We start from the raw sequence: 13,977 nt of genomic DNA on the forward strand, positions 1-13,977 counted from the left end.
AATATACAGATATTAGGTTTATCATTCTGTCAAGAAAAATCAAGCAACACCCTGACGATGGTTAATGTGGCGATAACTGACAACACAAATAACAGGAGGCAATTTGATGCTTGAATCAGCTGTATGCATTTAAACAGTATGCCTTGATGATGAATTTTATACTTTATAATGGTAGTGACAAAATGTTGTTGTGCAGCCTTTGTGTACTGTCAGTCTCGGATTCAATTTCCACATTTATGAGGAGTCTGTGGTGATTGAATGTCCGACTCCCCAAGTATATAAATCATGAGGGACATGAATAGCAAAGGCCTTTTTCTCTGGGGTGGGGGACTCCAAATCTAGAGGCCACAGGTTTAGGGAGAGTGGGAAAAGATTTTAGACCTGAGTGACAACTTTTTCACGCAGAGGGTGGTACATGTATGGAATGAGCTCCCAGAGGGGGTGGTGGTGGCTGGTACAGTTACAACATCTAAAAGGCATTTGGATGGCTACACGAATAGGAAGAGTTTAAAGAGAAATGGGCCAAATGCTGGCAAATGGGACTAGATCAGTTTCGGGTATGTGGTCTGTATGGGCGAGTTGGACCAAAAAGGTTTGCTTCTGAGCTGTATAACTCTATGATCTATAACTTCTTTAAACATTAATTATGGACTGTGGCCTTTGCTGGCTTGCCAGCATTTATTGTCCATTCTGATTGCACTTGAGAAGTTGGTAGTGAGGTGTCTTCTTGAACCTCTGCGGTTCATATGGTGTAGTGATACTCACAGCACTGTCAGGTTGGGAGTTCTAGGATTTTTGACCAAGCAGTGGAAACTTTGTGGGTAATGTTCTTTTTTCTGAAAAAGATTGACTGTATTAATTACTTAGCGTGTTTCTGCAGTTTAAACATTAAATCAAACTCAACAGCTGACTTCAGCTCTCAATGCAAGTTTGAAATCTAATCGTGTTAGAAAACCAAAATGCTTTAATTGTTTCTGTGCATTCTCGTAATTCAAAAGTGGGTTCAGTCTTGAATCATGCCCCGATTTCGATTATTTCCCTACCTCAATTGCTTAGGTGATGTTGAAATGCACCTTCTTTTCATTTGACTGGCATGATCTCTTGGGACAAGATGAGTGGATACAAATTGTGCTCCCACATCAGCAGTGATGACTTTTGTAACTGTCTGCCAAAAAAAGACCAAAAATGACTGAACTGAACTCCATTCACATTTTCCTCTCTGTCTCTTTACCCCACCCCCCCAACTCTGCCACTGACCATCTCCCCTTCCCCCACTGACCCATGCACCCCCATTTCTGGAAAACCATTCGCAACTCACTGTCTTCCTGCTGGAAATGACTCGTGTTGGGAACCAACAGGAATCATCATTCATGACTGATTAGTGGCATTGCATTCTGTTATCTTGTTAAAACTGCAGTATATATTGCCTCCATGCTCACCAGAGGTTTTGTGACTCATAAAATGTATAACTTTAAATAATGTGTTGCACCTTTGTTTCTCAGGAGTTTTCCAGTTTGTGTTACCCCTGCATTTCATATCTCACTGCCAGCATTCTTTACAGTATCTTATCTCTGCTGACTGCCAGCATTATGTTCTGCCAAGTGTTTCCATGTGGTTTCACATCACATAGCAGAAAGAGATTTCATTTTACAAGATTGTGACATTATATCAAAGCTGGAGTGCTTCCAGCAGATAGAAAGAGATGGAGAGAGGGGGGGGAGCGGAGAGAGAAAGAGAAGGCTCGGGTCAGTTATAAAAAAAAAATGTTCCAAGGAACTCTCTGATGCGGAGGAGAGTGATTGTACTCTGTTTCTTAATCGTCAAGATCTCCTTTTGCCAGTACAGCATAACACACATTGAAACATTGATTCAGGCCATTAGTGACTGGATAGTGATTTTATTGCGAATCAGCTGCAGTCCCACTTGTTCAACAAAAGGAGTCATTTGCCAAATACTGATATATAATTCTAGCCAGATTGTCAAGATTCTATAATCCCTTTAGTACTGATAATTAATACATTATGACCATGTAAATGTAGATATGTAAGGACATAATGTATATGTTTATATGTGATACGACCTGGATATGATCAAACATTCTCGGTAAAGAATACACTGTGTTAGCATGTGTGTACTTATCTTAATGCTACACATTATCCTGGTCCAATACTCACGTATATATCATAAATAGGATAAGTGATTTGTTGTGACTCAACAACTCATAAGGAACCCCATAATTTTCACCATACTGTTCAACTTTCCCTGGCGATTAATCTGCTCATCATTTTAATTTTAATCAGCAGCATGTTTTAAATTGCCAGTGTTTTGCTTCTCTCTCAGCCTTGTCTCTGAGTGAAGGAAGTTTCCAGCTGGTTACTATAACACCTGCTCACCTAATTGGCATGTGCTGCACTCTTACTTCCCCAACACTTTAATTCAAGCGCTCATTTTCAACCGAGGCAGCGAGCTGAGCACTTGCTGGGCAGATCGTCTCATGTCGATGGTGTCTCATCACTTCAGAGTGTGGATGTAACTCCAAGTGCTCGCTTCAACGTTAAACGGGCAGCAATGTTTCAGGTTCAAACCCAGATCTCTCCTCGAGTTTGCCAGATTCACACAGGGAAGCAGTTGAGGGTAGCTGGGTGACTGGGGCTGTTGGTCTGACATTTGATCCAAAGACAGAGAAAGTAAAATTGAGCCCGGTTCCCACGCCTAAACAGCATCCAATGACCCCAACTGGAACAACACACCATAAATGTTCAATGAATACAGGATTGCTTCTGGTTCTGATCTCATCCCACTGATGGACAGCCTTTTGGCTTACACTTGACTTATGAGCATTGGAGAGTGACTGCTGCTGGCAAATCTGAAAGTGAGGGAAATAGTATCAGTAGTGGAGAAGAAGTATCGAACAATTTTAAAAAGACATTCATTCATGGGATGAGTGTGTCACTGACTGGGCCAACATATATTACTCATCGCTAATTGTCCATAGAGCATTTAAGAGTTACCACATTGCTGTGGGTCTGGAGTCACATGTATGTCAGACCAGGTGAGGTTGGCAGATTTGTTCTCTGAAGGACATTAGTGAACCAAATAGGATTTTTCAACAATCAACCATCGTTTCACAGTCATCGTTCGACACTTGATTCCAGATATTTATTGAATTGAAATTCTGACATTTACCATGGCAGGATTATGAACCCAGGTCCTCAGAACATCACCTGGGTCTCTGGATTAGCAGTCCAGTGATAATGCCACAAGGCCATCCCCTTAATAAATAACAAAATAATGCGAAGGAAAGCGAAATACCTTCAGCCCGTTGTGAATCTTTTTCAGAGTATCCAGTGGAGTCCTAGCAACTTCTAGTGTTGTCGGTATTTGCAGTGAGAGCAAGCCATTGCAGTGGCTGTCTTCTGACGTAAATGTGTCCCACCTTGGGAGCTTCTCTGACACAGGGGTCCATCTGGCTTGCATTGACATGCAGCTGGCAGTGAAAACTGAAATCTGTCAGTTGACCATTATTCTTTAGATACTGGTGTGAGAAAGACATCTGGGATATTTATGTATGCTTCGTTGAGATCGCAACCCCTCGTGTCTTTCTTCTACAGCAATGCCTAGTTTCACCAGAGTGTAATCCTCCTGTTTGTATTCACTGGTATTGTTGATTTTGTCATAATTAGAAAAGTTCCATTAAGTGCGACTATGTACTCTTCATGATTGTCATTTGCAGCACTGGAATATTGCAAATCATTTACTGTGGTGTTTCAAATTATTGAGAGCTTTTTTTAAAAAAGGTTCTATAGAATCCAGGTGATAACTCTATTTACAAGGTATTGCTACAAATTATTAAGCTGCTGATGCCAGGAGACATGTTTCTTTTCCATGTGGCATAAAATACAGAATGCAGTTTAAAAATAATTCATGGTGTTCTGTTGGCAAGAGTGGCTAAAAGGTTTGATTTCTGTTTGACCATGTTGAATTGTCATTTTGGGAAAAAAAAAGAGCGAAGTGATGGCCAATAAAGATTAGATTTGGTCACACTTCATGTCCCACTGGCCTCTACTCGTTTAGTCCCAGTGACTCCAGCCATGTTAGCAAACAACTCTTCAACCCGGATATACATCCTGCTCAAGTTAAATAGAAATTAATTCTGGAAATAATTGGCCAGTTTAAAACAAAAGCTTGTTGAATTGTGATTAGAAAGAACTACTTGATTCACTTGCGTTGCTTTGTAAAGGATTACTCTTCCTAATACATATCTATATCCCCTTAATCTCTCCAGGTGTTGGCAACACTTTAGTATAATTTTATGATCATTCATTTAAGAGGTAGACAGTGCAGCTCAAATAAAGGAGCTGGAATGTCTGGTGAATTCAGCTCTGGGATCATGAAGAAATATTTCCTTTCCCCTTTCAGTGAAGACTGTTGAAGGCTCATGTGAAGTAAGTTGCTAGCTGTATCAGTGTGGTTTAGCAGGACGAATATTCACTGATAGATGAGGTAGGGCTTGCTTGCCCCATTTTAATGGAAAAATCTCATCTTCAGCAAATTAAAGAAATGGGGATTTGGAGTTTATAAGGGAGCAGGCAAACAGATTTTTGTTTGTAATTGAATAACCTATCAGTTCAAATGATGGATTGAACAGACCAAACACGCATTATATGATGGATATGTGTCTGGAACCAGTGATTTACTGAGAAGTGAACTGCTGTGGCAGTTGCTGGATACAAATCTGAATGGTAAATGAGTTATGTGGGAATGTCTGATTGCTGGTTTACTCTGCTATCAGAAACTATCAAAGGCTGCTGTTGTATTTTTGTTTATGCCACACATTGATTTTAAGAAACTGAGGTGACATCATTGCTTTAATCTGTGTGGGATTGCCTTTGGCAGAGAAACGTTTATTCGTGTTGTGTTTACTCTGGTGTTTGCTATCCCTCCAAGGTGATGACGACGCATTGGTGAGTTTGTACTCGGGATTTGCAATATGGGGTGCAAATTGTAGTGGGTGATTTGTGATACACAGGTCATGGGGACTCGAATTTTGGTTAACTGTGTTTGGTGCACATAGAAACATACTACTGTCATAGAGTTGTATAGCACAGAAACAGACCCTTTAGACCAACTCGTCCATGCTGACCAGATATCCTAAATTATTTTACTCCCATTTGGCCCATATCTCTCTTAAACCCTTCCTGTTCATGTAACTATCCAGTTGCCTATTAAGTATTGTAATTGTACCAGCCTCCCCCACTTCCTCTGGCAGCTCATTCCATAATACACATGAAGAGTTGCCCCTTAAGTCCCTTTTAAATCTTTCTCTTCTCACCTTAAGTTTATAGCCTCTAGTTTTAGACTCCCCTACCCTGGGAAAAAGTCTTTAGCTATTCACCCTATCCATGCCCCTCATTATTTTCTAAATCTCTAGAAGGTCACCCCTCAGCTTCCAATGCTCAAGGCCAAATAGTCCCAACATAACAGCCTCTCCCACCAACCTGGTAACATCTTTGTAAATCTTTTCTGCACCCGTTCAAGTTTAACAATATCTTTCCTATAGCAGGGAGGCCACAATTGAACTCGACATTCCCAAAGTGGCCTAACCAATATCCTCGAAGAATTTTGCCAGTAAAAAAAAATGCATAATTACAGAATGGGATTTTAAGGAGCTCTCAAGAACAGGAAACTTGATGAATGGGGAGACTTAATTGAGGGGAATTGGAAATTTCCATTTCTCAAAAGGTTGAGAGAGAGAGAGATAAAGTCAGTGGTGTGTTTGTGGCATATCAAGTGTTATGACAGACTGGGGTGGATTATTACTTGAAATGTATTTTAATGACATGAATACTTATTAACATAAAACTTTTGAGGTGGTCAATGGTGCACTTTGAGGTCTTTATGGCACTTTGTTCATGATCAGTTAAAGGTGGTCTGCATCTTTCGGATTTGTGCAGTTGTGTGTCTGAGAATGGAGGCTGTGAATCAGCAAGGGTGTGTCAGCATGAGCAGAGTTTTAGATTGGGGTCAAAGGCATGGAAGATGAAGTGGGAAGTGCCCAGTGTAGTGGTTTAGGATTCAATGAACAGTGACTACAAAAACACATCTTTCCCTTTTATTGTTTCTTCCATAGTGTACCTAAACCATGTAACCCATCAAAGCTAATCATGAGGTGTGCCAGCCTATTTTGGCTCTCGCTTGAAGCTAGACTCAACAAACAATGATGGATATGTGAATAAGTGAGACCAATGTAAAGATCGTTAAAAATGAAATTCAGTCTTGAGAAAGGCCCGTGCCACCTCTCTGCTCTCAAATCCTTTGCTAATGGCAACGTAGTTGGGCAGAATAGTTGCAGCCATTTTGCAGAACATCCATGTTCGACAGGGAGACTCTGAGGCTGTCCATAGATTTAGGATTGTCAGTTGATGCAGAGTTTCACCAACCGAAAGCTTAATTCGCCATTGGATTAAATGTGTTTTGCATGCACTTTGCTGACTCTTAGAATTTTAAGTACAGTTTCATGGACGGTTGCAAAAGAGGGAAAGTGGGAGTGCTGCACAGTTCTAATCACATCGGTGTTGATAAAATCCCAATCCATCCTTTTTTTTGTGTTTTCAAAATATAGAATGGGCACTTCGCTCCCAGAGTTCTAGGGGAAAGTGAGGTCTGCAGATGCTGGAGATCAGAGTCGAGAGTGTAGTGCTGGAAAATCGACGTTTCAGGCTGGAGCCCTATGTCAGGCATGTTGATAAAGGGCTCCAGCCCAAAATGTCGACTCTCCTGCTCCTCGGATGCTGCCTGACCTGCTGTGTGTTTCCAGCAATACACTCTCGACGTCCAGGGTTCTACCCTCCCTAAATTTCCAGAGCTAGAGGCACTATATGGAAAAGTCATGGCTGAGGTACGCTTTGATATGTAGCTGGCCAGCACTGTGTAACCTATCGTCACCGAGTCTTGGTATACTTTGCTACCTATTAGGAAATTGATATTTAAGGTTATCTGGGGCTGAATGGGGAAAAATCCCAATGAATCGGGCTAAGTCCTATTCAGTGAACTACTTTGTCTGTCTAATAATCAGCACGGCCTTCAACTAAACCAAAGCCTGTTAGCTGAGATATGTGATTATGGAATCTGCTATGATGAGTTGCCTTAGTTTCCATTTTGCATCAATGGCTGCATCATCCTGATAGAATCTATACAGTGCGGAAGCAGGCCATTTGGCCCATTGAATTCATGCCGACCCTCTGAAAAGCATCCCACCCAGATCCATTCCCCCTACCCTATCTCTGTAACCCTGCATTTCCCATGGCTAACCTACACATGCCAGGATACTGTGGGCAATTTAGCATGGCCAGTCCACTGAACCTGCACATCTTTGGACTTTGATATGTAGGTTACACAGTGCTGGCCAGCTATCATCACCGAGTCTTGGTATACTTTGCTACCTATTAGGAAATTGATATTTAAGGTTATCTGGGGCTGAATGGGGAAAAATCCCAATGAATCGGGCTAAGTCCTATTCAGTGAACTACTTTGTCTAATAATCAGCACGGCCTTCAACTAAACCAAAGCCAGTTAGCTGAGATATGTGATTATGGAATCTGCTATGATGAGTTGCCTTAGTTTCCATTTTGCATCAATGGCTGCATCATCCTGATAGAATCTATACAGTGCGGAAGCAGGCCATTTGGCCCATTGAATTCATGCCGACCCTCTGAAAAGCATCCCACCCAGATCCATTCCCCCTACCCTATCTCTGTAACCCTGCATTTCCCATGGCTAACCTACACATGCCAGGATACTGTGGGCAATTTAGCATGGCCAGTCCACTGAACCTGCACATCTTTGGACTGTGGGAGAAAACCCATGCAGACACTGCGAGAATGTGCAAATTCCACACAGTCGCCATAGGGAATCAAACCTGGGTCACTGGCACTAAGGCAGCAGTACTAACCATTATGCCACCGTGCCGTCCCAAGTAAATGATGTGATGGATTTTCAGAAAATATTGGAAAAAAATGATTGAATTTTAGTTATAATTACACATTCCATTTCAAGATTGCTGTCTAACAATGTATAGCAAAGATTAATTAATTGGAAATGATGATGGGAAATGATGTGAGGGAAGACACTTTGGCAGCATTGAGTATGCATTCAATGCATTGTGTGCCTGCCATTGTCAAAAATAACTGCTGATTTTAGAAGTTATCCACCATAAATATTCACTTTTGTGTCTCATGGTAAATTTAAAATGGTACACATCCCTCATACCAGCTTGTTATGGTTACAACTGCAACTAATATTGCTTTAAGTGTTCAATATTGAAATATGGAAACCATATATTCTTCATTATTGTTCTTTCAAGACAGTCGTTTCCTGAAGGACTGAATCAAATGTTTGTGTGGGACTGTATTCTCCTCCTGATCAGCTGGAGTAAGCCATTTCATTTTCTGACAGTGTTTTATTTGATTGTGCTTAAGACCATCAATATTATCTCCAGGTGATTAAGCCAAATCATAAGCTTTGGTCATCTCTGTGTATGGTATATACCACAGAACAACAAATGAAGTAATTTCAAGCTGTGCATGTTTTGGTCCGAGGAATGAATGGAATATATTTAAAAGTAAGGACTGATAAAGGACCTAGTACAAAGAACTGAAACTGTTTCTGCTTACTTGCTGCTTTGTGCCTCTATGCTATTCTAATGGCATGGTTTTGGGGAGTGAATGTCTTTGCAAATCAAAAGCACAGTCCATTCCAATGGCTTAATGGCTACATGTATTCCAGATGTCTCATAAAGACCAGCTCCAGTTTCAGGTTTTATAGCTTATGAGCTCATTACTCTGGGGGTTTTGGAAATGGTGTGGTGCAAACTTTGCTGTTAATGTATAGAAGAAACAACTAGATAGTGTTCCTGCAACTGATTATGATCTGTCGGGATGGGCGTGGTCAGGTAAGGACAGGCTCTGATTTGATTGCATAGAATTACACAGCAAATACACCACAGGAGCAGGGCATTTGCTCCAACCAGTCTATGCTCATAGTTATGCTCCATGTAAGTATCCTTCCATGATTCCTCATCTGAATCTGATGTTGCAACCATTGATTTCCTTTCTTCCTCAAATTCATGTCTAGCTCCCTCTTAATAGCATCTATACTATTCTCTTCAACCATTCGTGGGTTCCACATTCTCAACACTTGTTAAATAAAACAGCTTCATTTGAATTATCATCGAGATTTCTTGGTGACTGCATTATCTTAACAGTCACTAAAGAAAGGAAACATTCTCTTAACATCCACTTTATCAAATCCTTCCATTCTTTTAAATACCTATATTAGATTACCTCTTAACTTTCCTTTCCTTCAAGAGAGTAAGGCTGCAGCCTGTCCATGCTGTCCTGATATGAATACACACACATGTCTGATAACATCTTTGAAGAGCATGCTGGAAGATTTACAATGCTTTTTTTTATAGAATCTTGTGACCAGGACTATTCGCAAAACTAAGTGTGGTCTAATCAAGCTTTCACATAAGTTTAGAATAACCTCCTTACTTTTCATTTCTATCTCTCTAGAAATAAAGTCAAGTAGACCTGGTCTTGCTGACACTTTGCATGACTTTTGGAGATTATTGTAAATGTACCCTGCGTTTATCTACTCCAGCACCTGGACATGAATCTTTCTAAGTCGTATGTGACTTGCCTAATCCTTCTACCAAAACATGCTATCTCCTATTTATCTATGTTTAACTGTTTTTGTGAAGCTTTCCTGGTTAAATAGCCTGCTCGTCATTTGAAGTTGAAATGAATGTGTCAAGCATGGGCATTTAAATGAGGTGTGTGACTATCCATTTTACAACATGTGACAGTGCCATCAAGTCAGGAAAGGAGGAATAATAACTGTAGGCAAAGTGGTTGTCAGCCTTTGTCAGGTGATCATCTGATAAATATGTTTCTTTTAGTTTACAGACCTTTGTATCCCTGGCAACTCTAGGCCCTTGCAAAACAAAGGTCCAAATCCCCGACCAAGAAATCAAGTATAATTTGTCTTCACAATCACGGGCCTTGAATTTTCTGTGTATTTTCACCCAGAGACGTGTAATCTGGGAATTAAGTATGTAACGACGAAGCACCTAAACCACTTTGGGAAGAGGGATCAATTTTAAAAATGAAGATTAAATACTTCCACCTCAAATTAGAAAGATTTATACGTTGCTTTCCTGCAATTGTACTTGTTCTGAGGCACCCTTCAAATGAGATTCCAATTCAGATGGAGCAGGGAACATTAATTTTTCTGATGTTTTAACTCTCATTGTGACTGGCACTGTGGCTTTCTGCTTCATTTTAATGCATTTTTGCCATTAGTGCAAGTTACATTAGCCTTAACCAATTGCAGGTTCCTAAACAAATGTGTCTGATATACATGAATGATGATTTATTGAGTTTAATTTTGTGTGTTCAAGTAAGGAAAATGTACTGTGTTCAGCATTTTCCTTGACATTGGTTTTCAGCTACTTGTTCACTTTTTAGTGTTCCGCTTGGATCTGATTTGGGCAGTTTGAATTTACATTTCTTTGCCAAAAGTATGCAGTATTTGCTCCCAGAGAACAAACAACTGTACTTTTTTTTCATACAGCAGTTTTCAGATCCACTGGATTTCCAAAGTGCTTCACAGCTGATGATGTATTTTGCAAACATAGTCACTTGCTATCGTAATGTAGGAAAAGCAGCAGCCACGTTATGGAGCACAAGCTCCAGCAAACAATAGTGTGATCATTATCATATATTCCTTGAGGAATTTGACTGGGGCACTGGGATAATCATTTGAAACTTGTCATGGGATCTTTTGACAGAACAGAGAGTGCCTTGCTTTGCCAACTTACTTGAAAGGTGGCACATCCAAACAACCTAGCACTCCATTAGTACTGCCTCAGCTGACAACGTTCTGCCCAGCAGAATGTGACACCTAGGTACGTCCCTGTCTTCTGCTGTCAATGAGTTCTCCTGGTCAATGTCAATCCTCCAACAAACATCCTTGGAATCTGTGATTATGACCTGCACAATTCAGTCAATGTGGAAAGGAAACAGAGTTAACCTCAGGTCAATCATCTGCAGGTGCTGCCTGGCCTGCTGAGTATTAGTAGCATCCTCTCGCTTTCTATTAAATCTGTATGATTGGTTATTTATCTCAAGGATTGTTTGCACAACCTTGCATTCCAAACTTGTCATGTTCCCTAATGTTCCAACCACACTTCAGAAGGAACTGGTTGACAGTGAAGCTTTGTGGGGTGTTCTGAGCTAGCTGTTCTTGGGTAGATTAATAGTCCTTCTTCGATCACGTCTATGGAAGAGTGGGTGACAAATTAAATGTATACTACTGATAAATCTGAGCATCAGCATGTTCAGGAGACCATAGTGAGCTCAGTCGTTAACTAAGGAGCAACTAGGCTTGTATACAGGCTAATAGTCAGTGGATGGGTTCCGACATATGCACAACTGTTTTGGCAAAAATTGAACTGCATTTTTAGAGGACAGTCAGACAGCTGGGGCAAACACTTGGGGAGCCCAAAAGTGCTCAGAGTGGATTTCCAGACCAGGGAACAAGCTGCCAAGGAATCTTGCGGCACCTAGATCAACATTCCTGCTCCAACAGGTACACAAGGTCTGCTGTCAAGATGCTCTAAAACAACCTCACTTTACAAGGTGCCTTCTGGTTATTGTTCATATCAGGTTTGGTCATGTGGCAATGTTTGCCTGCTCAGACTTCATGTTAAAATGGTAGGCAGGTCCCAGTGATACCACCAGCTTTGCGAGATTGGGACAGGAAACTGAAATTTTAACAACCTTCCTTGCCCGATTTCTGCAGAGAGCAGCGATAAAGTTGTGGGTGAGCTTTGGGCTATCTAAAGCCTGGTATTCACACCAGCACTGAAGGACCTTAATCCTAAGCCAATGGTTTGAGCTGCAGTCCTGAAGAATTTCTTCTGCGTGCTTGTGATTTTGATGGTCACTGATTCAGTTGGATGTCATCTATTTTTGAACAGTCTTACACAGAAGTGAAAGCTGTGAATTGGTATTGATGCAAGTGGTGTTGACAAGACTAATAATTATGTTATCACTAAAAATTTATCACAGATAAATTCTGTAACCCCCCAGTGTATTCTGTTTTTGATAAGAACTGGCCTGGCATGCCTTTGCTCATATAATTATACTTTATAACACTTGTCAGCAGGAATTTCTAGGAAATCAGTTCTTCCCAGATAAACTATAGCGGAAAGGGGATATATGATCGGGATCAACAGTTCAGAGTCTTATCGCACCTCCTTCATTTTTCCACTGAGGCTGCTATTTTATTTTGAAAAGCTATCATTATGAGTATTGTTGAAGCAATATTTATTTCGACCTACATGACAATTTGAAAATTATTTATCTTTTTTCTTGACTAGAAGCAGTGTTGAGATTTAAACAATTATTGTGCCCATTTTTGTGGGGTTTTAGAAAGGCACATTGAGACTACCTGTCCGGTCACCTCAGGACATGCAAATCCATGCCTCTTCCACAGCGGCTCCTGAAAACATAAAACACTGTCAGATTATTGATGGCATCATTGATTTTCCTGTGTTGCGTGGCTTATTTTTTTTCATCAGTCACCAAATTTTGTTTTATGTTCTATTGCATGTTCATCTCGCGTTTCCTGATGGGATATATTTCATTCCTGCTGTAACAGTTAACATCCTAGGGTTGTTCAAGAAACGCTGGAAATACTCAGCAGTTCTGGCTACATGTGTGAAGGGGGAATCAGGGTTAATATTTCAAGATTATAACCTGAAAAATGTACTGTAATAGCTTTTAAGTCTTAAAACAAAAGGGCGGATAAATAGAATTAATAATAAAGGGAGTTTCTGTGATATGGGTAGCATGGTAGTTCAATGATTATCACTGCTGCCTCATAGCACCAGGGTACTGGGTTCAATTCCACCCTTGGTTGATTGTCTCTGTGCAGTTTGCACATTCTGTCAGTGTCTGCGTGGGTTTCCTCCCACAGTCCAAAGATGTGCAGGTTAGGTGGACTGGCCATGCTAAATTGCCCAGGAATGTGTAGCGCCAAGAGATATTAAAGTAGAGGGCCAAGAGATATTAGATGACAAAGTGTGCATGGTTCAAAGTTTCACAGATACTGTCAGTCCTGTGGATTATTTCCGAGCATTTTCTGTTTTTGTTTCAGGCATCCAGTGTCTGCACCATTTTCCTTTTGTTCGTAAGACACTTAGGTGTTATAATGGCTGAAGGGGGAGTTAATGTACTGTTTGTTGTTCATCGATGCTGAAACAGTTAAACACCAATGGTACTTTTGTGCTATGCACATTACCCTTGGGCTTTGTGATTTTTCGGGAGGGAGATTGATGAAGCTGAACTATGAGTTACGAAGGGAGCAATGTATTCACCAGACTTTCACCATGTACTTGTCAGTTTTCTGTACTTTATGGAATCAGAAACACAACTGCAGTACAATTCAGAAACGGGTTAACGTGATGGAAAGTGCTTTATGCAATCTAGGAATTGAGATTTTATGAATCTATCTAGATTTTTATCGCTGTTAAATTTCTTGGTTTACCATTTGGTTCAAGTCAATGCATTTATGTAGAATTTGTTGCATTAGAACAGGCCATTCCACAACAATATGCAAGGTTCCCCATGGGAGACTGATTAGCAAGGTTCCCCATGGGAGACTGATTAGCAAGGTTAGATCTCTCGGAATACAGGGAGAATTAGCCATTTGGATACAGAACTGGTTCAAAGGTAGAAGACAGAGGGTGGTGGTGGTGTAGGGTTGTTTTTCAGACTGGAGACCTGTGACCAGTGGAGTGCCACAAGGATCGGTGCCGGGTCCTCTACTTTTTGTCATTAACATAAATGATTTGGAGGTGAGCATAAGAGGTACAGTTGAAAGTGGAGTCGCAGGTAGATAGGATAGTAAAGA

The 13,977-nt window shown here is 40.7% G+C and overlaps 1 protein-coding gene across 9 annotated transcripts in view; it reads left to right on the forward strand.

The window, feature by feature from the left end:
• Window positions 1–13,977, forward strand: part of auts2a (activator of transcription and developmental regulator AUTS2 a) — a 1,206,729-nt gene that overhangs the window by 11,752 nt on the left and 1,181,000 nt on the right. The window lies entirely within an intron of this gene.

The sequence above is a fragment of the Chiloscyllium plagiosum genome, chromosome 28 (genome assembly GCF_004010195.1).
Source record: "Chiloscyllium plagiosum isolate BGI_BamShark_2017 chromosome 28, ASM401019v2, whole genome shotgun sequence".
Classification (NCBI taxonomy): Eukaryota; Metazoa; Chordata; class Chondrichthyes; order Orectolobiformes; family Hemiscylliidae; genus Chiloscyllium; species Chiloscyllium plagiosum.